Raw genomic sequence first — 24,771 nt, 5'->3', positions numbered from 1 at the left:
CTCTTTCTCTAACATAGAGTCTGCCAAATAAAGGAAACTCCGTAAGTCAAATATTAGTTGAATGAATGAAGACATCCACAAACCAGTGAAATTTGCCCCAAATCATTTGAAATGCATCATTTCACAACTAGAGAAGTACAGTATGCCTGACATTGTGTTTATCATTCCCTGGGTAATGGAAAAATTTCACTAAGTAAACTGCTCAAAAGGAAGATGGAAGCTCCTCTTTCTATTTGGTAATGGAGTAACAAATAAGAAAATAAAGTGCACAAAGACTAGTAAATTATAGTAGTGGTTGTAATGATACCAATAAACTCCATCTTCCCATGCTCCCATGAGCCAGGCTGTGCAGAAACTTCTCCGGATCATCGTGAGGATGTGACTGAGAGTGATCTATAAGGCAATGGGCTTATCACTCACTCTGCCCTCATCTGCTGAAGTCTTTCTTAGAACCAAGCCTGTTCTGTGTCCCCCTCTGCATCCTCATCTAGCTCCAGAAACTGTGAGTTCCACCAAAGTATAACCTTCACCTTTATCATTTCTGTACTCTTTAGAACCAACTCGTTTTTATGCATTTTTGATGAATAGACAGAAGGGTGGTTTTACTAAAAGTCAGAAAAAGTGTTCCAGTATTCAGGAGAAAATCTGAAAAGAAGGACTTGTGGAGTAAGTCTTAGATGGAGTCCATCCTTGCCAGACAGAGAAAGATGGGAAGAATTGAGTGTGGGGTGCAAAGGGGTCCGCGAGAAGGATGGTTACCCTGCTGGAGCCTGCACATGGCCCTTTGCACTTTGCAAGGTCCTCCAGTCCACAGCGCTACTGACAAGAGCCTTGCTTCTTGTCATCGTCCAGTCCTTTTGTTTTCAGTTTTGTTTCTGTTGAGCGAAGTGTGCAATCAAAGCCTATTCATCAAGATTTCTCTCTTGGGGAATGTAGGTAAGTGTTTTTTGTTGGTGGTTTTTGTCAACAACATTTGCCCAGGGAGTGACATGGCATCTATGGAGGTCAGGAGAGCTCAGTGGTCAGCAATGTACAGAAAATGAGTTCTACACAGCTCTGCATATCACTCTGGGACCTTACTGCCTCTGTAAGTGTTGTGGGGCCAGGGGCTGGCTGCATCATAGTGTACAGTGCACGTCTAGATCATTTTCTTGTTGCTGACACTTTCACAGTGCTCTATTCTGTCAGAGGCATCATCTTAGGTCTTCATGTTTAAGTGCCATTCTAGTTCAGAAGGCACATTGAAATTATTACTTTAAGGGTCTTTTGAAAATGTTTCTCTCTTGCTTTCATCTTCTTCCAGCTTCCTTTACCATAAACTCTCCTTGAGGCCCACGCCTTCCCATTTCGAACACCAGAGGGCAGTGTTGAGCCTGTTTAGAAATTCTCGCACTTGGAAAAAACCTGAAGGAATGAATGACCTCTCTTATATAAAAACCATCCTGATGGGCAGGATTTCACACATAATCCCCGAATTCAGAAGTTCTTGAAAACCATAGTTTATTTCTCTCCCAAAATGTCTTTGTATTTCCATGCCTTGGTTTCTCACAAGTTTGTGAGTAGGTGCAATCCAATGACAGAGAATACCAAAAAAAGACAGGGTTTCCTTGCTTCGTGCTACATGAAGTGTTGCAATGCTTGAACAGCGTGGAAACTGCAACAAACCCTTTCGTGGACGTGCTTCTGTGTGAACTCAGGGCTCCGTTAGCTTTTCCAGTTCTAGCCTCACTCCTCAGGTTCAAGCATCAGTGCAAACTCCATTTGGATGATCTCATGTGCTGGCTTACAACAGTCCTGGCTTACGTTTTACCCCATGGCAATCATTAGTAGTGTCTTCATAAACTTTCGTAAGTGTCCCGTTTTAATATAGAAATTACATGGTAAGGAAGTCAGACACTTTGGGTCTGGATCTCTGCTTACTCACCAAGCTGTGTGGCCTTGGGTAAGTCACTCACTCTCTCTGGGTTTAATTGTCTTCCTAATGTTGTTATGATGAATGGCTGAAATTAATTTAGCATAGTACTTGAAGAATGGCTGGCACATACCTAACCACTCAACAAGAAGAAGAGTTAAAATGGACTCCTGGTTATGCACTGGATCTCAGAAGGAGTCAACGTGACTGTTGCAAGTGACTTTACCACAAGACACCATGTGAGCTTAAGTGCCAGTTCTAAGGAGAAAGAAAGCAGGAGTGGCCACGCCTGTCCATCTCTGGCAGTTTGTAAGAAGCACGGATTCCAGGCCCAGTCAGGCACTGGAAGTGAGAATTGTGGGTATGGTGCCCTACTGGGGCATCCTGTGTTGCTCAGGTCTTCTGGGAAACTTAATAGACAGTACAGATGCTGACTGAGAACCGCTGGATGGACATGTGCCAGCAGCCCTGTCCACCTACTGCAGTCAAGGTATTGTCAACCCTTTTGTCTTTCAGAAGAGAGAGAGCCATGGAGATGCCCTCACCAGTAACAGAAGAAACCAGTTAACCATGCAAGTCCAGGGCCACCATATTCTAGAATCCCTGAGCTGAGAGAGACTTTAGTGAATTGTCATCTAGAGGCTGTGAATGTTGGCTCAAGAGTCTGCATGGAATCCACATATGTACTTCTCTTGCTGTTAAGAAGAAATTCGCCAAAGTGTCTGTGTGTGTAAATTCTGATTGTTAGGCTTCTTTTAAACACTCAGAAGGATTTGAGTGCCATCAAGCCGCAGGTGACCAAACTCGAGAAGAGCTGCTTGCCGGCTCGGGGTAGATAAACTCGAGAAGAGCTGCTTGCCGGCTTGGGGTAAATAAAGCTTTGCTTTGTTTCCTCGAAGTCTGTCTCATGCCTGTGCTCACATGACCCATCCTTTCCCTTTCCAACTGGTGCCCTGAGTGCTTGCTCCTGCTGCAGGAAGAAAAGCACAGGCCGGAAGTTTCAGTGGTTGGTTTCAGGCGCACGACCCTAGCTCTCAGTATTCTCCCGTATGTGGGGCAAGAGCAGCTCTTGGGTCTTATGAGCCAGTTCTCAGGGGACAAAGCCTTTTGGGGAGTCTGCAGGCTGGTTTTGCTGAGATTCACAAGTTTTCCTAGGATCCGATGTCATCTGGGTCATGGCTTAAAAAGTCAGCGTTGTCAAGTGGTCCCCTTTGCTCATTCGCGGTGTGACACGTGGCTTGGGTAACAGGCTCGGGAATTAGCCTGTGAAACGCCTTTTTTTCTTCTTCCCTTTTACCCTTCTCCCCCAGTGCCGAAGCAAAGCTGAAGCGAAGCCAAAGAGATGCTGAAGCAGGTGGCCCATTTAAGGCCAGTAGCCATCCATCTTGGGTAAGATAAAGAGAATGAGGTGCGTACTGCCTCAGAGGCCCATCAGTGGTTCCGTTTTCACATATACTCAGTGTCCTCCCTGTGTTCCAGGGACAAGGCAGGTGACTGAGATATGGTCCTAAGCAAGAGAAATGTGGTTCCTGGATTGACTGAAGATGCATACAGCACTTATCCAAATATCAATACCATCCGTAATTTAGAAATGCTTTGGGTGATGAAAGGAAGGAGGGATACAAGGTAGAAACCTTGTCTGTAGGTAACACGGAGTGCATGGAATGAAAGTCAGGTGTGTTCACACCTCACATGGAGTGGAGAATGGGGAGCAGAGGGTGCTGCAAAGAGTTATAGGGTTAGAAAACAAAAAGTTAGAGGTGATATTTCATAGTGACAGTGAGAGTAAGCTATTGTGAAAGACCAAAAATACAAGTCCCTTGTTCTTGGTGACACGCTAAGGCATTTATTACATAACTAGACTTCAGAAGACACTAAGATACTTCTTTTATGCAAACATCATCCATCCAAAGATAAAGAAAAGTCCTAGTCTGAGGTCTCTCTAATCTTAGCCTTAACTGACTCTTCCACCTTCCCAATTTTGTGTTTCATCTTCCTCCTCCTCCTATTTATCTCATTCTCTCTCTCTCTCTCTCTCTCTCTCTCTCTCTCTCTCTCTCTCTCTCTCTCTCTCTCTCTCTCTCCCCACTCTGTTCTTTGCTCTCTCCCACACCCATCTCAATATGGAGCTCACAAACTATACAAATAGTCATAGATCAAAAGATATCCAGGAGAAAAACATCCATTCGGGGGATGAAACCAAACGCTTGAAAAAAGTTTCGGAAGTAATAAGTCCTCGTCAAATTCCAGGCAGCCTGGGCCTCCCCATTGAGAGGCACAGGCACACCTCCCCTGTTCCAAAGGCATGAGCAAAATCCCCCAGAGCTCTTCTGTTCCTGCTGCGCCTTTGCTTTTGACCGTTGCTGTCAAATTGGTTTTCTCATGTCATTTTAGCACCAGGCCTGGTGCATTTCTCCGTATGGCTTTTGGCAGGGTCCAGCAATATACATGCTCCATTTGGAGCAGAGTTAAGTCCTTGGAGTCCGTAGCTGTATGAGCAACCTCAGACTGTCTCCTGTGCCTCATGCTTCTGTAAATACCATAGCTGTGGTCACTGTGAGGAATTATTAATATTCCAGAGACCTGCTTTGACCCTACCCCCTACAGAGAAGGCTTTGTTAACACACAGTTTCACACTGGATCCCATCCAGTTGGAATTTATGCATGGAAGTGGCAGAAAGCCCGTCTTACAGCAACATCCCACCTTCGGGAGGCTCTGAAGGTCGGGCCCTAAGGACATCACAGTATTTGATGACCTCAGAACACACTTGTTGGGCTTCTAACATGTGCTAAGTCCTGGGTTTAGATGCCAGAGATACAGAGATGACAAAGTCCCAACCCCTGGCCCAGAGAAAGTGATATTTGGCAAGGGGAAGGGACCTGTAAATCAGGCTCTGTGTGCTGGCAGGTTTGGGTGTGGTCCTTGGTAGATCTTAGGGAATAGCTATACATTCTTTCATTATATCCCCTGAACTCCTAGTACTACCCACAGCGTGGGCCTCAGGTCAGCAGCTGCACCTGGAACATTTTAGAAATAAATAATCCCTGAAGCTCAATTCCTATCAGGGCTTCTGGAATCTAGGCAAATTAAAAAAATAATCACCAGATACTCTCATTTATGATTGTAAGCACCAGGAGAATTTTCTTTAAGCATCTGTTCTTGGACTTTATTCTTATAAACTCTGGCATGACAGGACTGCTATAGGTCTGGGGATTACTTCATAAGCTCCCCCAGATCCCTCTGCTATAGACTACATGTGGGGTGATGTTTGTGAACCAGTTTCTGTCTTGATTCTCCAGCTTGGTTGAACCCAGAAACACTGGAGAGGTTTTTCAGAAGGTCCAAATCCAGCTTACACACTGAACCAGGAAACCAGAATCCCAGGGATAGAATCCTTATCTAGAATTGCAAAGCTTTTACAGGTCCCTCACATGGGGAGACCCTTTCTCTAAATCAGCACTGCTGGAACTGGAACTGCAAGACTTTGGGAGGGATTGACTATGAAGTCCCCACAGAGTCACCCCCAAATTCTTGGTCTTTAGATGGGGACACTGTGTGGGGAGACTGTAGATACCTCAGGAAGTGAGACATAGAAGTGGGCCACTAGGAGCCAGTAAATTATCCTTGAGGGCATCCTGTCTCTCTCTGCTTCCTGGTCACTCACTAAGTGAACAGCTTTCCTCTATTGCTCCATACTCTTTTCCCATGATGCTCTTGCAAAGCCATGGCCCCAAACAACCCTGTTCATGAAACCACGAGCCAAAATTAAGTTCCCCTTTCTTTAAGTTGTTTCTGACAGGCATTCTGGTCATAGCAGCATAAAAAGTAATGAAAACAGAGTCACTGGACACATTCCCAAGCCCTACCTGTGGACTCTGACTCTGTGGGTCCAAGACCTCAATTTGAAGAGCAGTATTTAAAGCACTTTTTACAAGCTCAGCAGAACCCTAGTAATTCCAGTAGAACACCAGTGATTTGGAAAGGAGACAGTTCCAAGACTGAACCCTTCCATTCTTGGCCCTACCCTAGATATTTGTCTTTGTCAAGCAGTGGAGCGAGAGCTGCCTTGGGACCCTGAGAATACTTGGAGAAGGAAGATTGAAGAAATGCAGTTCCTAGGTAAATAGTCTCAGTTTTTCTGGTCTTAACTTGGACTCAAGTGTCCATGGGCTGGGATCAGTCTCTGCTTATTTTTCAAGGTAGAAAGTCTGACCCACACAAACTTTCTGAGAATTCTGCTTCTTCCAAGACAGCAGTATTTTCTCACCATCTGGGGCTCAAGCCATAATGGATTTCTTTCATTTTCTCTAGTGAGTCATCTTTCTTTTACCTCTGTCATTTCGCACAAGCTGTTCTTTTTGCTTAGAATGTTCCCTTTTCCCCCTCCCTCTGCAAGTCTTTCTCCACGACAGACTTTTCTACACCCCAAATGAGATCAGATTTCCCTGTTGTATGCTCATAATTGTTATACCTTGTACCCTCCCTCCCTTTCATCACTCTGGTCACAGTTTTAAATTATGGACTATGTTAAGATTTGAAAAATTTGTGCCACCCAATTCTGATTCAGATAGACTACATCTTTTGCTTAGAAGCAGATTCCGGTCATTCACTTCATACCCAGAAATCAGTTGGGACTCAGTGAATATGAGAGTAAGAATGAAGCCACTCCTTTCAGGCCTGGGAGCTGGGGCCTCTTGTATACTCTCCCAGTCTCTCCCAAGATGATCATCCATTTGCCCCAACAGGCTGTATCAACACCCCACCTTCCAACATTGTTCAGGTCTTGCTAATCTTCTCAGCACGTACCACTGCTTCCTTGGATCATTAACCATCCCCAGACTTTTGGCACTGTCCCCCATCTCAGCCCCACTTTCCTGACACATTGAGTCCATATGGCTCTTTCTTTCTACTATTGTCCTGGAACTGACCTGAGAATCTTCAACTGTTCAGTCTCCAAACTCTTTCATGTTGCAAACATTATTTTCAATACTTCTAATACCTTATGACTGTCATGTATGGAATATAAATAAAAGTACAAATTTCAAAGCACTGACGGAGCATGAAATGAGATAATCTGCATACATTGTATGTAGTCAGTGTACATTTAGAAACACAGAATACATCAATGCTGCTGCTTTTGATTACTGAGTTAAAGGTAGGTAGATTTGGTAATAACTTTAAATGAATTAACCATTGGTCCTACAGCCCAATGTATATCTAAGATAGGAGAATAATGTATATTTGCATATCTAAAATTGCATGACATGACTAAAGACTTAAAATTATTTGTCACAATTCCATGCCCTGCTATGTCCTCTTGCTGCAGGTTGAGAAACAATGCTCAAAGCTCTATACTGAGAGCTTACACTCTGGGAATACTACAGGGACAGCAAGCATCCCTCTCATTTAGTTTTCCTCTAAACAGACTCTGTGAAGCAAGCTATAATGCAGGTCATCAATGTGGAAGTTGACACTATGCTGGCATAGAAATATCAGGACATTCACACCATTTGTTTTAGGGCAGAGAATCTGAAAGATGTCATGGCTGTGCTCCTGGAATTATGGAGAAGGGGTAAGGAGCAGGGAAAGAGAATGTCAGTGTTTTTTGTCTTGTTTTTTTCAAATCTCACTGGAGATGATGTAGGGAAACTGGAGAGAAGGGTAGCTCACACATCTATTCTGAAAATCACTGTGCACCCGATGTGCTGAGGACTGCATTTGGCACAACTTGCAAACAATGTGAGCTTAGCCCAACCAATTTATTTCTTCACACCTCAGATAATTAACCTTTAAAATGGAGATAGTTATATTGAACTTGTTCTTAATAAAGGTGGAATGTATACAGCACTGGACACATGGTCAGTGAGGAATGAGTATTCATGTTGCTGATCTTGTTCATGTTGAATACAGTAGATACAATATTCTTATCCCAGAACACCGAGTCAAATGGAACACAAAAGAGGGAGTGAATGGGCCCTGGAGAAGGGATACCTACTCACTCAGACCTCCTGCAGGGAAAGGGGTTGACAGTTTAACCTGAGAGTATACATGTTAAGAGTTTCTCAACTGAAGACGGTTCTCCAAGAGGAATTATCTCATAAGAAAGGCTGGGGCCAACAAAAGCACATTGACTCTATTTCTGATATTGCAGTTCATTTCTCAAGATCTTCAAACTCTCCAGTGGCAGGGTCCCACTGTGACTTAACTGGTATGAAAAGCAGGGCACTAAGGCTCTCAAAAGGAACCATACTGCAAACCACTGAGCCTCTCCATAGCTCAGATGATGTGCTTTCCCCCAGCATTTAAGCTGCTAGAAGCTTACCTGGTATTCTTGCTTAGACAATGGTACTCAAGTTGTTACAGAATTGAGAGAGTTCGTGATGGTCATATTGTAATGAAAGAGTAAATATTTATTAGACATTGAATTATATACGTGTCAGGTGTTCATCTTGTTAAAATGCAGAATCTGGGCCAGGCGGTGGTGGAGCACGCCTTTAATCCCAGCACTCGGGAGGCAGAGGCAGGCGGATCTCTGTGAGTTCGAGGCCAGGCTGGACCGACAGCCTCCAAAACAATACAGAGAAACCCTGTCTCGTAAAACCAAAAAAAAATGCAGAATCTGAGTTGGTCATGTTGAAGGTAGAGCATGAGATGATAGAATACACATCTACATACACTTAAGAATAGAATGAGCCTTGCATCTAGCCTATAGTAGGCAAATGTTTGACCACTGAGCAAGATTCCCAGATCCTAAATGTATATTTTAACAACTTTCCAGGTGTTGTACTTACTGTAAGGTCTCAAGTTGGAATATGACCAGAAAGGAATTTTATTCAAATTTTTTCCATTATTTTATAATTGAAACAGATATTTAAATTTTAAGATTATGTCATTTCAACATTTTCTTCTTCCTTTCCTTCCTCCAAACTCTCCCACACACCCCTCCTTGCTCTCTTTCAAATTCATGGAGGTTTTTTCTTCCCCATTAATATTTGTCAAATGCATATATGTATATGTATACACATGTATATTGCTAAATGCAACCTTCAGGTTGTATGATGTCATTGTTACATGCAAATCTGTAACAACTTAGGTTAACATTTCAAATCTGTAACAACATTGGTTCTCTAAAAAGAACCAACAAATATCTCCAGGAAACAGCTTCTCATAGAATGTCCTGCAAACCACTGAGGAAGAGGTTGTACACACAGTGACACAGCGTGCAGTACAGTGTAAGTACCACAAAACTCTGTGCCTGGGGCCTGACTCCATTAGTTTAGAACCTTGTGTCCGTGTCTGCCGAGTCTCCTGGGACACTGTAACAGACCACCTGTGCTTTGCTTTCTCCCTCTATGGAATAAGGAGAGTAGCCTGCTACCTTTGAGTTTCCGTGAAAGTGAATTGGAACCAGAGTATACAAGGAGCTGAGAAGGCTGTCTCTGGCACATAATGTATGAACAGTTCACCGGGGGCTTCCTGGCCAAGCCTGGAATATATTTGTACTTAAAAAAGTAAGATACTTTAAAAATGATTTTTAATGATGTGTGTGTGGTGTGTCTGTGTGGGGTTGCCTGCATACAAGTGCTGATGTCATAGGAGTTTAGAAGAGGCATGGGATCCCCTGGAGCTGGAGAGACAGGTGGTTGGTTGTTAGCTGCCAGACATGGGTGCTGGGAACAAAACTCCCATCCTTCCAAAGACTAGTAAACACTCTTAGCTGCTGGGCCTTCTCTCCAGCCCTCTTTACTTAAATTTTGGTAGGGTAGCGATTCTGGGACTTCCATGAGTCATGATTATTTTGTCAGGTCTTCCAGACAGCACCCTGCCCAGATTCCCTAGCCTTTATAAGTGAAGGTTCCTGAAGTCTATTCACACAGTGGATTTGTCCTGTTTCTTATAACAAAGTACCCGAGTCATGCAGTTTATAAAAAAGGGAAGGTTTATTTGTGTGCGCAGTTTTAAGATTTTTTCAGTCCATGGTAGCTTGTTTTATTGCACTGGGGCCTAAAGGCAACAAGCCATTACAGGAGCAGATGGAACACCAGTCACGCAGAGGAGACATGGAAGAAATGAAGGGAGGGGCCTGGGCTTGCATTATAGCCCTTTCAGGGTCAGGCCCCCACCGCCAATGGCCTAAGACCAACTTCTTAAAAGTTCTACCGTCTCCATCAAAGCCAATGCTGGAGACCGAGCCCACAGAGAAAGCATTGCAGCTCTGAAACATAGCATGCTAATTCAAAGGCAACAGATCTCATCATCTGAATTTGCTTCTGATATTTTCATTTATTTACAAATGCTTTTTATCACAGAACATATAAGATGCCTGATCACAAAAGAAGTGTTTCTAGTGTGATTTTAATAATTTGTTTAGTGTGTGTGTGTGTGTGTGTGTGTGTGTGTGTGTGTGTGTGTACATGCAAATGCCATGCCACATATGTGGAGGTCAGGGGACAAGGAATTTGGGTTCCTTCTTCAATGTAGATTCTGAGAATAGACTTGAGGTCAGCCTGGGTGGCAAGTGCCTTTCCCCACAGACCCATTTGCCAGGCCCTGTCATTATTCTTAATGTGTCTTTCTGTAATACTTAGGACTATTTCCTACAATGACCAAAAACACTGTAAAAGGAAAACCCTAAATATCATTTAAAAATCCATTATTTTTGGAAATGTACACAAGAAAGCCACACCACAGAGAGTTTACTTAGCCTAGCAGACCTCCGAGCCAGGGATTGAAAATGTGAATTCTTGCTGGACCACCCAAGGTCAAGTTTTGGCGCCATTGCTTACCAGTTTGTGACCTCTAGTGACTTCTCAACCATCCAGTCCTCCGTGTATAGAATGGGGATCTTTGTCGTTCTTCTGCTAAATGGATATGCTGATTAAGTCATATGACCAGTATAATATGATAAGCACACATTTAATAAAGGTAGTGACTATCTTTTTTTGTTGTTTTGTTGTTGTTGTTGTTGTTTTTCTTCTCACCGTTGAAGGCCACCTTACTGGAACTTGCTTTCCATCCTTTACAAGAAAATATGTTCTGAAGACCAAGAGGTCCTTCCTCCACAGGCCACATTCTTATCAGCTGCAGCATCAATGTGTTAGACCCACCCCAGAAAGACAAGCTGGTCCTCAAAGTAAAGAAGAGGAAGAAGAGGAAGACCGAGACGAGGAGGAGAAATGTAGGTTTGGAGTAACTGCTATGCTCTTGAGGATGCCTCTAAGCTTTAGTTACATTTCTTGGGGCGCATTTCATCTACACTGGGATTTTTTCCAAGGAAGTTAAATGAAACATTAGAAGGTTTATAACCATGTTAGCACAAGTCCATTTACATTCCACTTGTTATGCTTAAAGAAAAAAGTGTTTAGTGGCAATTCTCTCGGTGCTTTTCTTTATTTCACCTCTCATCTTCATTGACTTCATTTCACTGTCATTCTGACTGTCATGGATGCTGAGATACCTGTGGCTGCAGTCAAGGTCTCCCACATTTGTGCTTGGTGATGTTTCACTAAGGACACGAGAAGCCATCTATTTTTCTACTCTAATTTTCCAGTAATCACAATGCTTTGCAGACATAGCCAGGTTAGATTACCAAATAAAGAGTTTTGTCCAATAGGCTAACAAGGAACATTTCTGCTTTGCTAGGTAGATAATTCTTTAATTTACTGCTATGTGCAAATATACTTGAAAACTAAGAGGCAGGAGGCAATTATGTATAAAATGTTTTCATTGCATCTAGCAGGTTCTAGAACAGCATTGTTCAGTAGAACTGTGGGCAGAATGAAAGCAATCTGCATCTGTACGACCGAACACAGTAGCCACAAGCCCTATGTGGCTCCTGAGTACTTAGAATGTGTCTGAATGATGGAGGAACTAAGGACATTAATTTAATTTTAACACATCATGCCTGGGTATTGTTCTTAGTGAAATTATTTTATACCATGTTTCAAATATAATTATTGTGTATGCGTGCTTGCACATGTGCATTTATTTGTATGTGAGTCGGTGTGTATGTGTGCACTTGAGAGTGGAGGTCAGAGAATAATTTTGGGTGTCATTCCTCAGGTTCCAGCTGTAATGTTTTTTGGACAGAGTTGATCACTGGCATTGAGTTAGCTAAATAGGCTAGGCTTGTTGGTCATTGTGTTCCAGATTTCTGCCTGTCTCCATATCCCTAGTACTGGGATTACAAGCATGTACCACCATGCCTGGTCTTTGTTATACATGTTCTAGAGATTTAATCCAGGTCCCCATGGGCACATGGCAAGCACTTTATCATTCCATATCTTCCCACAGCAAAGGATGGACTTCTCCAAGACAAGACATGACTCTTACAACCTTGTCAAGACAGGTCATACATACTTAACCTTCTGATCTTGTAAATGAGGGCAGAATCTCAGAGATGCTCAAGATCACAGAGATAGCATATGGCATGTTGTTGGGCAATGATTTGTTATTCTTTCTCTATGATCCTACATCTGGAAGCTTTTCTGCCATATCAAATAGTGTAGCACTATACTGCAGTGTGATACTACTCATTCGAAATATAGCAGAAGAGCAACGAAGTAAAATCACTGTAACCCCTTCTTTCCACAAACAAGAGTCTGACTTGCGTTGCTTCTGTCTATGGAAATTGCCTGTTATTCCTACTCCCTTCAAGACTCTTCAGACACTTGTTTTTTCATTCTTGCCACTGAGACAATGGGCCATGACCTCAAAAGAACTGTCCCATATCACAGCAAGCTGGTAGTTTAGGGCAGCCTTCCCTTTCTTCCAGCCAACTTACACCAAAGCGATTTCCCAACACATGTTTATAGATGTGCTCTCCTGAGCTCTACACACAGAGAACCGTTTTCCTTTTGAACAGCTTGTCTGGTTACATCTTGTAGTAATTTATCTGGGTGCTGCCTGCCAGCTGGTTTTTAGGGAAAACATGTTTGATGCATAACAATAGATCATTTGGGGATAAATCAGGTCCTTAGTGAAGTCTGTAGCCAGGCGTTTCGCTCAGAGGAGCCTCTTTGAGGTTCTGGTGACTTGAGGAAGGGAACATGGTGCCCCATTCTGAGAGACAAGTCGACTCAGAGAAAGTTGGTTTCCTCCAAGACAAGACTAAGAGCAGAACATCCCTGGGGTCCTTTCTCATTGAGTTCTGCTGAAACCACTGAAGTTGGATTGGAGTCTTAAGCCTGGAGGTTGTTCAGAGTAGACCTGTGTTTGGAAGAAACGAGAGATCTATTTTGCCCAAAGCCTCACACTTTCCTTGGAGGGATGCCATGGCCGCCTACACACCCTTGTCTTTCCCGGTTCCTGTAGAGAAAAAGAAAGTCACAAGGAGACAGAAAGTAAAAAGAAAGAAGGGGGAAAGACAAAGTGAAGACTAGAACCCGCAGTTCTAGGGGGGAGAAATGAGAGACTAGAAGGATGGCCTTAGGGAAGAAGGATGGGAGCGAAAAGGAAAAGAACCAAGCCGGCAGCTAAAACCATATGCATCATAAACACTGTTACTATGTTGAACACTTGCCACACTCTACATGCCAAGTGCCTAACACCATGTGCCGGACTCCTAGGAGCACCTTGATACCCAGAGGCCTTAAGAAGATAGTTGGAGTTCTGCGAAGCCGTCTGTTGTGAGTCCACGTGGCACACAGGTACTGCTAGCAGAGAGAACCATCTGTCTCCTGAGCCCTTTACTCTAGATACCTAGAAGCAGCAGAGTGGGAGGCCGAATGGCAGAGAAGGCACCGTGAGAGAGTTGGAACACTGATGGAGGGTGTTTAATCCTATCAGGCTGTCCTCGTCTGAGGACACACATCACCCATAGACAGGCTGACGTGCCAAGTTAAGCACATATTATGCTTTGAGCTTGCACTCGTGAACTCCCCACGGGAGCCTTGCAGGGGCTGGTATATGTGTTTTTGCTGAATAGGGGGTACATCTGACGCTAAGCTCTGTGATTGTTTTCTGAGGAGAAGAATGAGCTGTGCTAGTGATTTTCTTGAGTGACTGAGGACCTCTTTCATCGAGCCCACCCTTTTTCCCAGTCTTCTCTGGCTCCTTCTGCCTCCAGGACACAGTCCAAACCCTCTGTCCTGAAATCCAAGGCCTTCCACTGGCTGGCTCCAGACAGCCTTATCAACAGGGTTTTTCCACAGCTCTCCACTGTGAGCTATCAATCCTGTGGAACTTGTAGACTTGAAGTCCCTCCCTCCAGGCTCTCCATGCTGCTTTTGGAAGGGGGTCCTGACTCCACAGATTTTCTTTTTAAACCTGAGAGGTTCTCACTGCTCTCTCACCCTCTCTTAAATGCTAGGTTAAAAACAGAAAGGAAAAACAAAAGCATTGAAGCCCCATCCAAAGCAGGCTTCTCGGGGAAGATTCCAGATTCACATTGACTGCTTCGTTTTCCACCTCACGCTTCCCACTGTTGGAAGGAGGACCCCCCATTCCAGGTGGAGGCAGTACGATGCCTCCCAGGAGTGTGCCTAGAGTCTGTGGAGGGAACTGTTGTCATTGTCCCCTTTTATCCCTTTCCTGTTCCTTCATGCACACCAACAATGCTCCTTTGGCAGAGGCTACATGCAAACTTCTCTCTATTGTTGTCCCTTCTCATTTGTTAAGACCCCGGTTTATTAATCACCCCCCTATTCCCAGTAAGAAGACTCAGTTTTCTCCCCAGGACTCTAAGGAGTGGCATATGCTGTTAATTTCGGGTCCTTGTTATGCTACAGTAGTATGTGGATCTTTGTCTTCTGGCTTCACCATAAGAAGGTTATCAAGCTTTTGCTCCGCTCTTTTGCCTGTATCACGGGCACAGTGGAGGAATGGAATAACTAGTAAAGTATCTGTTGAAAGCAGTTTTAGCTCTTTGGGTGTAATAAACATTTTAGACATCGTTGTTTCCCTCTTGGGCTCTATCATAGGGGATGACATACAGATGACACTCAATAAACGCTTCATTCTCACATTACATTTCTATCATGAATGGGAGAGCTTGCCTCAAGGAAACATGGAGCATTACTTCTTTAAGAAGTCCAGGCACAAGGTCTGGATCCCCTTAATGCACCAATATCCAAGGCCTGGAATGAAGTCCAACAGGTTTTTATCAGAGTTAGAATAGAGTGGATTTCAGCCTTGCAAGGCAACCTAGTGTCTTCCTACCAGTTCTCTTGGTGCGTGTGTTCTATCTTCCTCCACGCTAGGCTTTCTCCATAGCTGAGTTTTCACAGGCATTTGGCTTGCTCTGGGGTGCTGAAGTGTGTTTCGCAGTCTCTGCGGTTTTCTCCCTCACTGGCTGGAAACAGTGGCTCCATTTTATAATTCCAATATTCTGAGCAAAGAATGTGTTAGCTTGGCTCACTTTTATTGCCAGGCCAGAAGTCGTTGGCAAGCTCTGGGATGGGCCACCTTTGGATCAGGTGGAAACCGTGGTGAAGTCAGTCCCAGCTGAGACACTGAGTGGTGGAGTGGGAAATGACATCACTAGGCTGTGACAGTACGAGTGCATCCCACCCTTGGAGCTGAGGGCTGGTACAGTTCCTTTTGTCACATATGTTTGTGAAGACACATACTTTCCTGACAGTGTAGGAAACACAAGTTCCTAAATGAGTCACACAGACAACATAACATAAGGCAATAGGAACGGGGGGGGGGGACTACAGAAAATGCTAATGTAAGAAGAAGTCTGCCTGAGTGTTCAGTCTTTAAAGAGAACCCCTAAGTATGGCTCTAAATGCGAAGTTTGAGTTTTAAAACACGCTACAAGCCAAATCAAACTGATCTGTGGACTATATTATGTTTTTAGGCTGGAAGTTTTAGGCTCTACTTTTAAAACTTGATGTGTAAGAATAGGTTTCTTAAAAGTAATAACATAAATCACATAGATAACTCTACTGATTTGACTTTGCTACAGTTATTTACAGGCACACTAGGCCTTTCTTAGGTATTTATTGGTTGATTTATCAACATAAGGCATTCATTTTGGGGGTATTCTCTTAGGCTTGTTTGGCCATTAGCATTTTCATCTGCATCACTTCAAACTCTTCCAGCTTCCTACCAAAGAACAACCTGAAGACAACAAGGCTGGGTGTCGGGGTGGCAGGTTTTCCTTTGAGGCTCCACAAAAGGTCACTTTGGGGAGATGATACTTTGCTAATGGCCTTCTCAGGTTTCTTAAAGACCACCCAAGCCTTTGGCTTGAAAAGAAGCCAAGACCAAGTGCCAACAGGGTAATCAAGAGAACCCAGACCTCATGCTTGGGGAACCATAGCACAAGCATTTTGCAAGGTTGGTCACAAAAAGTAGAGCAAATAGGCATGTATACATTCTCAGGGTGGGGTGGTAGAGAGATGGATGGTGGACCTTAGTTACCAGCTCACTATGTCTGTCACAGAACTGATCATGTGTTATTGAGAAATATCCCTGGAGCTCAATGGTTAGGGAAGGTTTTCAGAGTCAGTGAGTCTTGACTGTTCCTTCAAGTCAAGAATAATGTCACCTGACAGAGTTGAGTGATGCTTAAGTGTCTTTCCGATAGGAAAGGTGGATATGGATCAAGATCTATATAGAATATGTAGTTTGGGAAGAAGCAAGGTCATTACCCATTTGCCAAACATTCTTTTTACACATTATGGTTGGGAAAGAGTTCCAGTCACAGTCATATGGCAGAGGTGAGAAACAGTCCCAGTGTGGAAATACCTGTGCCTTTTCTTCTTGCTTCACATTGTGTGTATGTGTGTGTGTGTGTGAGTGTGTGTGTGTGGGGGAGATACAGACAGACAAAAAGAGAAAAGGAGACAGAGACAGACACAAAAAGACACATTGTGGAAGAGAGGGCAAACACATATCTATGTGTATGTTTTGAGAGAATTTGATAAACAAGACCTAAGCTACTACCACTTCCTTACTACCCATCCCACTCCAATAATTTTAGAAGACATAGATTCTAGGGACCTTGTACATCTTATACGTTAACTGTTGACAGGCATGGCCCCCAGTTCATGAACTCTGTATTAGGGTAAAGCAGTTGAAAAGGAACCTGTGGCCTGGCCCTTCCAAGGTTTGCTGCTGAGGGATCACTCCATGCAATAGACCTAATGCAAGAGGCTTACTGGGAGGGGGTGAAAGGCCATCTTGGAGTGGGGACATGAGAGAGAGAGAGAGGCAGAGAGACAGAGAGACAGAGAGACTGTGAGACAAAGGGAAGGAACAAGACAGAGATAATGATCTGGGGTAGCCAGGACCTTTAAAGCCACTACTCAGTTCTATGCAACTCATAGCAATGGGATGGTGGGAATGCACCACCCGTGGTGGTGGTGGTGGATGATGTAAGGGGAAGCAAACCAAAACACTCTGACCAGCACTATCAGCCCTACCTGAAGACTGGCTGGAAATGCAGGGCCTTGGGCCAGCCCAGACTTACAGAACCAGCAACTGCCATTTCTTACAACCACCAGGTCGCCCATGTCCTCATTAAAACTGGAGGAGCACTGTTTTATTATGTGTGATGTGGTAGCTGTTCCAGAAGTTCTAGAGAATTCTAGAACTTAGCCTGTGAAGGAAGGTCATGAGCTTTGGAAACAGTCTGTCCTTTCAGTCCCAGGTGAGTGCCTGTTTCTTAATTTCCACAGCATCAGAACTCATTTGTAGTGTGGTGCTAATGCTCCCTGACACATGGGAACACCATGAAGATTGAGGAGGTACATGCTACAGAATCTGCCTGCCCATCAATGGCACTTTACATTTCATGGCTACTGGCACATAACTCAGGCTGAAAATGCTGTCACAACCACAGACTTTGGAGGACATTGTGCTGGAAACATGATTCTTAACTTAAGGAACTTACAATCTAGAAGGAGAAAGTAAGTACACAAAAAGTTGAAGGAAATGAAAGAATTCTATCCAGAGTTGAAGAATCTGTAAGAATTGTGATTCTAAGAGTGAAAGTGGTAAACATATTAGAAAATGGGATAACTTACTTTCCAAGTTCTTAGTTTATGCCAGACATTTATTTAACATTATCTCATTCCATGTGCTCAATTATAAATGATAAAAGTGCTATTTAAATAGCCCCTGTTTCACACACAAGTGTTTCTTTGCAAAGTTTTATTATGAAGAATGCAGGAAAATCCAGTGAGGGCACATCATATTTCTAAACAAAAATGCATTACTTTTATTCTTCACAAAAGTTCTGATCAATGTTAGCACTAAAAGTTTCTCAGAGTTAGAGGATTAAATAAATTTCTAGAGCCTAAGCAAGGGTAAGCCAGGAGAGTTGAAAAATGTATCCCATTTTTCAGAGATACTCACCTTGCAGCTCTGATATTCCAGAGAAGGAAATCTCCAGATATGATCATCTCTGGTTCTTTGTCAATTTCTCCAGCAAGCATTGACCTGGGCATGTGTGGGATGTGCAAACCCAAGAATGAACAGGACAGACAAGGTTCTTGCCTCTGCAGAGCTCATCTTTTCAGAAGATATACGGGCTCTAAGATAAAGGATGAAAAATCACATTGAAAAAACTTCTTGACACCTGGAAATGATTCTTGGTTCTAATTATGGGATGACTTTCCATAAAGAGGCACTGCCCTGTAGTCTAGCTATCCAATGCCCAAGTAGAGTAGCTAAGGAACTAGCTTTGGAGTTCTCAATGCATCATAAGAAGTGTGAAACAACTATATATTTCAACAACCTTTGGGAACGTATTTCTTGGGGACATATTCCCCCAGATCTCATAGTACAGCACATGGGAAGCTGGTAAGCTGGTAGTTTGGGGCTCTATATTGCAAGGCATTTTTCTTTGGAGGTGAGGTAAATAAATAGTGGTTATGTGTGAAGGATGTGGGGTGGAACCTCTCTTGTAGGAGGGTGAACTGTCTTGGTACCTCTATTCTCCCACCTCTGAGGCTGGGAGATTTGGGTTGAAAAGTATGAAGCCTGCACTACAATGTCTTTACGGATGAGCACTTAATGACCAAATTTTATGCACCAGTAGTGGTGGCATCAGCTAACATCTTGAAGACTCATCCAGGCACGAAGGAAGAATGCATTTCTGGCTCAATGGCTGATGGAAGCTGTGGACTCCCTGGAGGAATTAATCGGCTGTTTTCAGGATATTTAAGATGCCTCCATGTGTTTAATTGTGTGTGTGTGTGTGTGTGTGTGTGTACATGCACATATGTGTGAAAGAAAACACGTATGTATCTTTATGTATTAAAGAAAAAGCACTTTGTAAACGGGGGAGATTCATTTAAGTATTATTTTGGTGAACAATAAGTCTTCTAAGGAGGGAGAGCTAATACGTGTCAGAGAAGATAACAAGCTATCCAAGGAACCAAGGGAGGCTGCTTTAGTATAAGCAAATTGAGAAAATTCTCAGAGTAGCTGAATAGACGACGTTTGGCCAAGCTCTTCCTGCCAGCTTTCTCATTGAAAACAGTCAGAAAGGAGGGTCTTCTGGATCACAAGGGAAGCAGATAGCTATAGTTACCTTTCCACACCACACCCTTCATGGAGTGGAATCTAAGTACACAACCAATATCACTAATCTTAGAGGACTCATTCTAGTGTATAATAAGTAAAGAAATCCTCTCAGCATTTGCCTCTTCATGACTTCCCTGTGAAATGCAATGTTAGCTCTAGAGTTGGAAGGACAAAGGAATCATGTAAGTGTAATCTATTATCCAGGATTGTTTGCAGCCTTTTCCCAATTACACACACCTGCTTTTGGCTTTGGCAGACCTGAGTTTATGAGGCTTCTGATCATTAATGGACTGAAACAATGGGCCTCATGCATTTCTTCAGGGATAAGTAATTTGCTTTAGTAATTTGCCTATGACATCAGTTCAGTTGAGTGTGGTTATTAGATGAAAAAACAAGTACTGAACTCCACTGTCTGCTTTCCTGCCCTCCATGTACAACAAGCTTCCTACAGAGTTATTTGATTAGGGAACAAAAAAGCTCGAAGAGCAACAGTGGTGGAAATGTAGGCTGTGCTAGAATTTGGTTGCTTTTACCTGATGGAAAGGAAATGATGAGTTTAGAAAAGCCGAAGGATTGTACTATAAGGTATAGACAAAGAGGGATTGGGTGTCAGGCACAGACCCAGTTTTATGGTCCCAGGAGTTTGCTTATTTGTCCGTGACCTTGCACTGGTTACTCATCTGCCTGGACTTCAGGGTTCTGATCTCCAGGAGAGGGGTTTTTTAATCTCAGCTTGGTGATGGATCAGAGGCTCATTTCTTTATTCTATCCACCATGGGCATTCTCTAGGCTCAAGGTTTGTATTCCATTCTTCCTACCTCATCTCTTGAAGGCCTCCCTCCTTCTCATATCTGTAGTCAGCCATCTATTTCTCTCTCTCTGTCACCAACTTTGAGTTTTCTCCCAAGTTCTAATCTTGGAAGAAACCAAGAGACTAGTCTCCCAAGTTATATGACCTCACCAGAATCCTTATGAGGCAGTTGCTAGCTGAGTAGTTTGCTTTATGCAATTTACTATCCTCTCATCAAGGATATACTCGGTCTTTAAGAACACACTATACATGACATAAAACAGGACACACATTTGAGTCCAAATTTGTCACTTCTAACTGTGTGACATGAATGAGTCATGTGCAACCATCAAACCCCAAATGGTGATGATTAGGCTCCTGTAAAATTTGGAGACAAGCTATGGAAAACCTTGACAGATCATCTGATGTATGATAGGTGTTATGTAAATATTACCATTCATTTTAATTTTTAGTGACTATCAGGATTTATGTAGTTCTTTTATTTTCATAGTATATTGTGTTTATTACACATGATTTTAAAATAAAGAACAAAGACACACTTCAAAAGCTGATGTGAAGGACTGGAGGTACAGCCCAGGGTTAGAGTACTCATCTAGCAAGGCCCTGAGTAAAAGAAAAGTGCTGCATATAAATATTCTGCATGTGAAGCTGTTGAGTTTGGAGATAAGTTCTTAAGGAGATGAAAATAATCTTGACTTATCCTAAAACTTTAAGGTTGTTGCAAAGACTTCTTCAGATCTAAATAACATTATAATTAAAGCAGCGACACCAGCACCCAAAAATATATCATTCATATAAAAAGGTATGGAAATTGGAAATACCATGTCCAATCCTGGGAAACAGGGGCTAGAGAAAGGTCTTTTTCCCCATCTGATATGGAAGGTTTTGATTTGCTAACTGATTCCAATGTGCTTTAGCGCTGGTTATTTTAATGTGAATTAAAGCGGAATTTGTATCCATCTCTTCTTTGGAAGATTCCTCATATCTTAGAGTAGAGCAGAGCATATCTTAGAGTAGAGCTTCACAGACCACATTCTTTTGGCCACAAAACATGATAAAACGTTCGAAAGATTCATTAGGAAGAAGTTTAAGAAGCTAAAAGAGAACAGAACCAAGAGAAGCTAGGAATAATCATCCAGTATGGTAGACAAAGTTCAAAGTTCATGTCTTCTCCCTCTCTTTCCAGTATCTGCATCAGGAACAAATGCCTGTTTTAGTGTTGCTTGTGTTGTCTTTGTTATAACTATCATCGCTTTAGGACTTCCTCTGTTTGCAAAGCTTCAGTTCTTCATGATAGATAGGGCAGTGAAAGGAATCCAGTTCTTTGGGAATCGCTTTCTGTTGTATGTACAATGTTGAAATGTGTGTGTGTATGTGTGTGTGTGTGTGTGTGTGTGTGTGTGTGTGTGTGTGTGTGTGTGTGTGTATACTAAAAGGGAATGGCCCTATAATCTTTGAAACAGAGCTGGAGATAACCATATGGTAGAGCTCTCAGCTAGGAGACATGTGTTCCTGGTTTTGATCTCCATCAACACAAAACATGAACAAATAAAACTCCTCATTCGTTTCTATAGCTAAGAAAGTTATGCAAGACCAGTTACATCTTTTGGTCACAGCAAAAATATACTTCAACCAAAAATACATATCCATGGGCATTTGCATTAGAAATCTCCTGTTTCTCTGTCTTTGACACGGCTACCATTACTGTTATTTGCTTACACATTAGACATTAAATATTTATAGACTTTCTGGATGTTTTAAAAGTGGTTCAAGCACTAGAGGAGTGATTGGATTGAACATATGTGAATGTCCTTGCCTGCTCTCAGAGGCTATGATTCTAAGTTTTATATAACCGTGATAACAACATTCATGCTTCCACATTCTCAAAGATCATTCCCTTAGTACCTAGAAAGTACTGTGCGCATGTGCGTGCATGTATGTGTGTGTGTGTGTGTGAGAGAGAGAGAGAGAGAGAGAGAGAGAGAGAGAGAGAGAGAGAGAGAGAGAGAGAGAGAGAGAGAGAAAGAGAGAGAGACAGGGGGTTTAAATTTCTCTTGGCACAAAACTTCGTTGCATGCTGTGCAATCCTAACCCTGCCATTGATAGACCCTTAGCAAACTATGTGCCCAACACCAGAGGCCAGAACCCATAATTTGGTTTTGCAATAAAAAAAGAAATCATAAAACAGAGGGGGACAGAGACAAGATGGAACTGAGGAAACAGGTTTCTGTTATTTATGTTCCAAAATTCCCTCGGTGAGCTCGCTTAAATGCACCCAGTTGTTGACAAAGTTCCAACTCACATGGCCAGGCCATCCAGAATGTATAGAAACCTAGACAGGGTAGTGGCAGTATAGATGGTGAGCGGAGTCCTTCAGTGTTATTTATGATTCATCCACAAGATGGTAGCGCACACTTTCCATTCAATGTAAAGCTGGCCTGTGATTCTAATTTCCCGTAAATTATAGAAAGGTTAGTGTTGAAACCAAGCCAGGTGCTCTGGATATCATTCAGTATCTTTTTTCCTATCGTGATGAATTGTTGATTGGGAGAATATTCAGTACTGCTATAGCAAGGTGGGGATTCATCTCAAATAAAGAAAATCAAGCTATGTATTGCATCCCAGCTTCTTAAAAGCAATTTGAGAAGAGGGAATACTTTGGACATCTAAAAACCACACACTAAGTATCGGATACTGACATTTTTCAAAAACACTACCTTAGTACATCATGCGAAAGACATTCAGGATGTCAAGTTCAATTAATCTTGGGTGAAATTTTGCACAGTAACAAAATTCCTTCCATGAAACTAGTTCAAGTGGGTTATAGGTGGTTTCCCCTCAAATCCAGGGGGAAAGTTAGACCTTAGATGCTATGAAATTTCCATGAGCTAAATGAGAGGGCAGCATCAACAAATTGGCTTGCCTTCTGTCTGCTGCGCTCTTCTCCCTCCCTTTGTCCCACGCCAGAGGAGAGATGACACAGATGAGAAAAACATCTGGCCTCCTCTGCCTCCATCCTTCCGAGGGTCTTCTTTGAGGTTTAGGTCCCGGGCTCATTTTTATCTATTTTTCAAACTCTTTTAAAAAACGAGTAGCTCAACTGGGATTTCCTTTCATCTTACTATATTATTTTCAAATTAAATCAAGTCTAATGTCCTGCAGCAAAACTATGAAAGCAAGGCTCCAGGGTATCAGAGTGACTTCTCATTTTGTTGTCTAAAACAGCCGAGCTCCCCACCTGGGTCAGGGAGTGATAGATAATCCATACACACAAGTTGTGGTATGATGGTGGCAGAGGATCAAGAAGGGAGACTCTGACGGCCTATTTTCCAGTTTGTTTCAGAGTGAAGTCAAGATTGCTTGAGCTTCCACACCTCAGACCCATGCTAGAAGCACCTTCCCTGTATCCTACTGTCCATTATGACATATTATTCACCGAATTCTCTGTAAGAAGCAATGAAATATCCAGCACATGAAAATGTAAAGAATTGCGATAAAGAGAGGGGGGAGAGAAAAAGAGTAAGTACAGACGAACAGATCAAGCATGGGGGCTGATAAGAACTTAAAAAAAACTCACCTTTATCCTAAGGATCTGAGTGTCTGTCTTGCTCAGCACCACCTAGAAAGACAAGTAGAGTACGTTTGCAGAGGAAAAACAGTCTTCCTAGGAATATGGAAGTGGAAAAGAGAATCTGGATCACAGTGCAACATGAAGCATCTACTTTCAGACTATTTACAGAGGCAGGGATGCTCTTGAAACTCTGCTCCCTTCATCCCCTTCCCTCTTTATTTCCTTTTCATCCTCGTAGCCTTCTCATCCCTCTATATACAGCTGCAGCACCTCAGTGCCACTTGGTCTCGCAGATCCTTACAATCTGTCACAGAGACCTCGGTATGAGGCATTTTCAGAATAAATACTTGCTAGTATATAGTCCCTAACATATAATTTAAAGGCATATTTATAGTTGACAGCATCCTGTTGGGAAGGGAGAAAAGAGAACTCCTTGAGGTTTGATTAAAATTGCATACACTTAAGCAGACATAATGATGACAGAGTCTTAATCTACAAAAGAAGATGCTCAGAGTTCCAGAGAAAGTGGAAACTTCCCAGTCATAATCAATGCCGTATTCTAAGTAGCTCATGACCATGACTTGAACCCTATCTCTGTCCACTCTCTCCACGTTGTCTTAAAACCAGTTTTTTTCACTTGAGTTGTCATTTGTAATGTTTCCATAGGTTGCTCAGTAGTTATTTCTAACGTGGTCTAATATACACATGCCAGTCATGTAGAAGCCCTGACTGTTTTATAACCATGCTTTCATACTTTGATCTTGTCTTGGCTTCTTTTTCTGTTGCTGTGGTAAAGTACTCTGACAAAAGCAACTTAAAGGAGTATCTTAGTTAGGATTTTCTATTGCTGTGAAGAGACATGGCGAACACAGCAGCTCTCTCTTTTTCAATTTTATTATTTACTATATATGAGTGTTCTGCCTGTACAACAGAAGAGGACATCAGATCTCATTATAGATGGTTGGGAGCCACCATGTGGTTGCTGGGAATTGAACTCA

The 24,771-nt window shown here is 42.7% G+C and overlaps 1 long non-coding RNA gene across 1 annotated transcript; it reads right to left on the bottom strand.

Annotated features, from left to right (window-relative positions):
- Positions 1-9,834: 9,834 nt before the first annotated feature.
- Positions 9,835-23,904, bottom strand: LOC106020955. The gene is made up of 3 exons (XR_001196340.3): positions 23,780-23,904; positions 18,219-18,396; positions 9,835-13,121 (listed from the first exon to the last, which is right to left on the bottom strand). It is a non-coding gene; the product is annotated as an uncharacterized LOC106020955 (long non-coding RNA).
- Between the last annotated feature and the right edge of the window lie 867 nt (positions 23,905-24,771).

The sequence above is a fragment of the Mesocricetus auratus genome, unplaced genomic scaffold (assembly GCF_017639785.1).
Source record: "Mesocricetus auratus isolate SY011 unplaced genomic scaffold, BCM_Maur_2.0 Super-Scaffold_100011, whole genome shotgun sequence".
NCBI classification, from domain to species: domain Eukaryota; kingdom Metazoa; phylum Chordata; class Mammalia; order Rodentia; family Cricetidae; genus Mesocricetus; species Mesocricetus auratus.
Note: the sequence above shows the minus strand (reverse complement) of the source record. Positions and strands in the feature narration are given on the sequence as shown.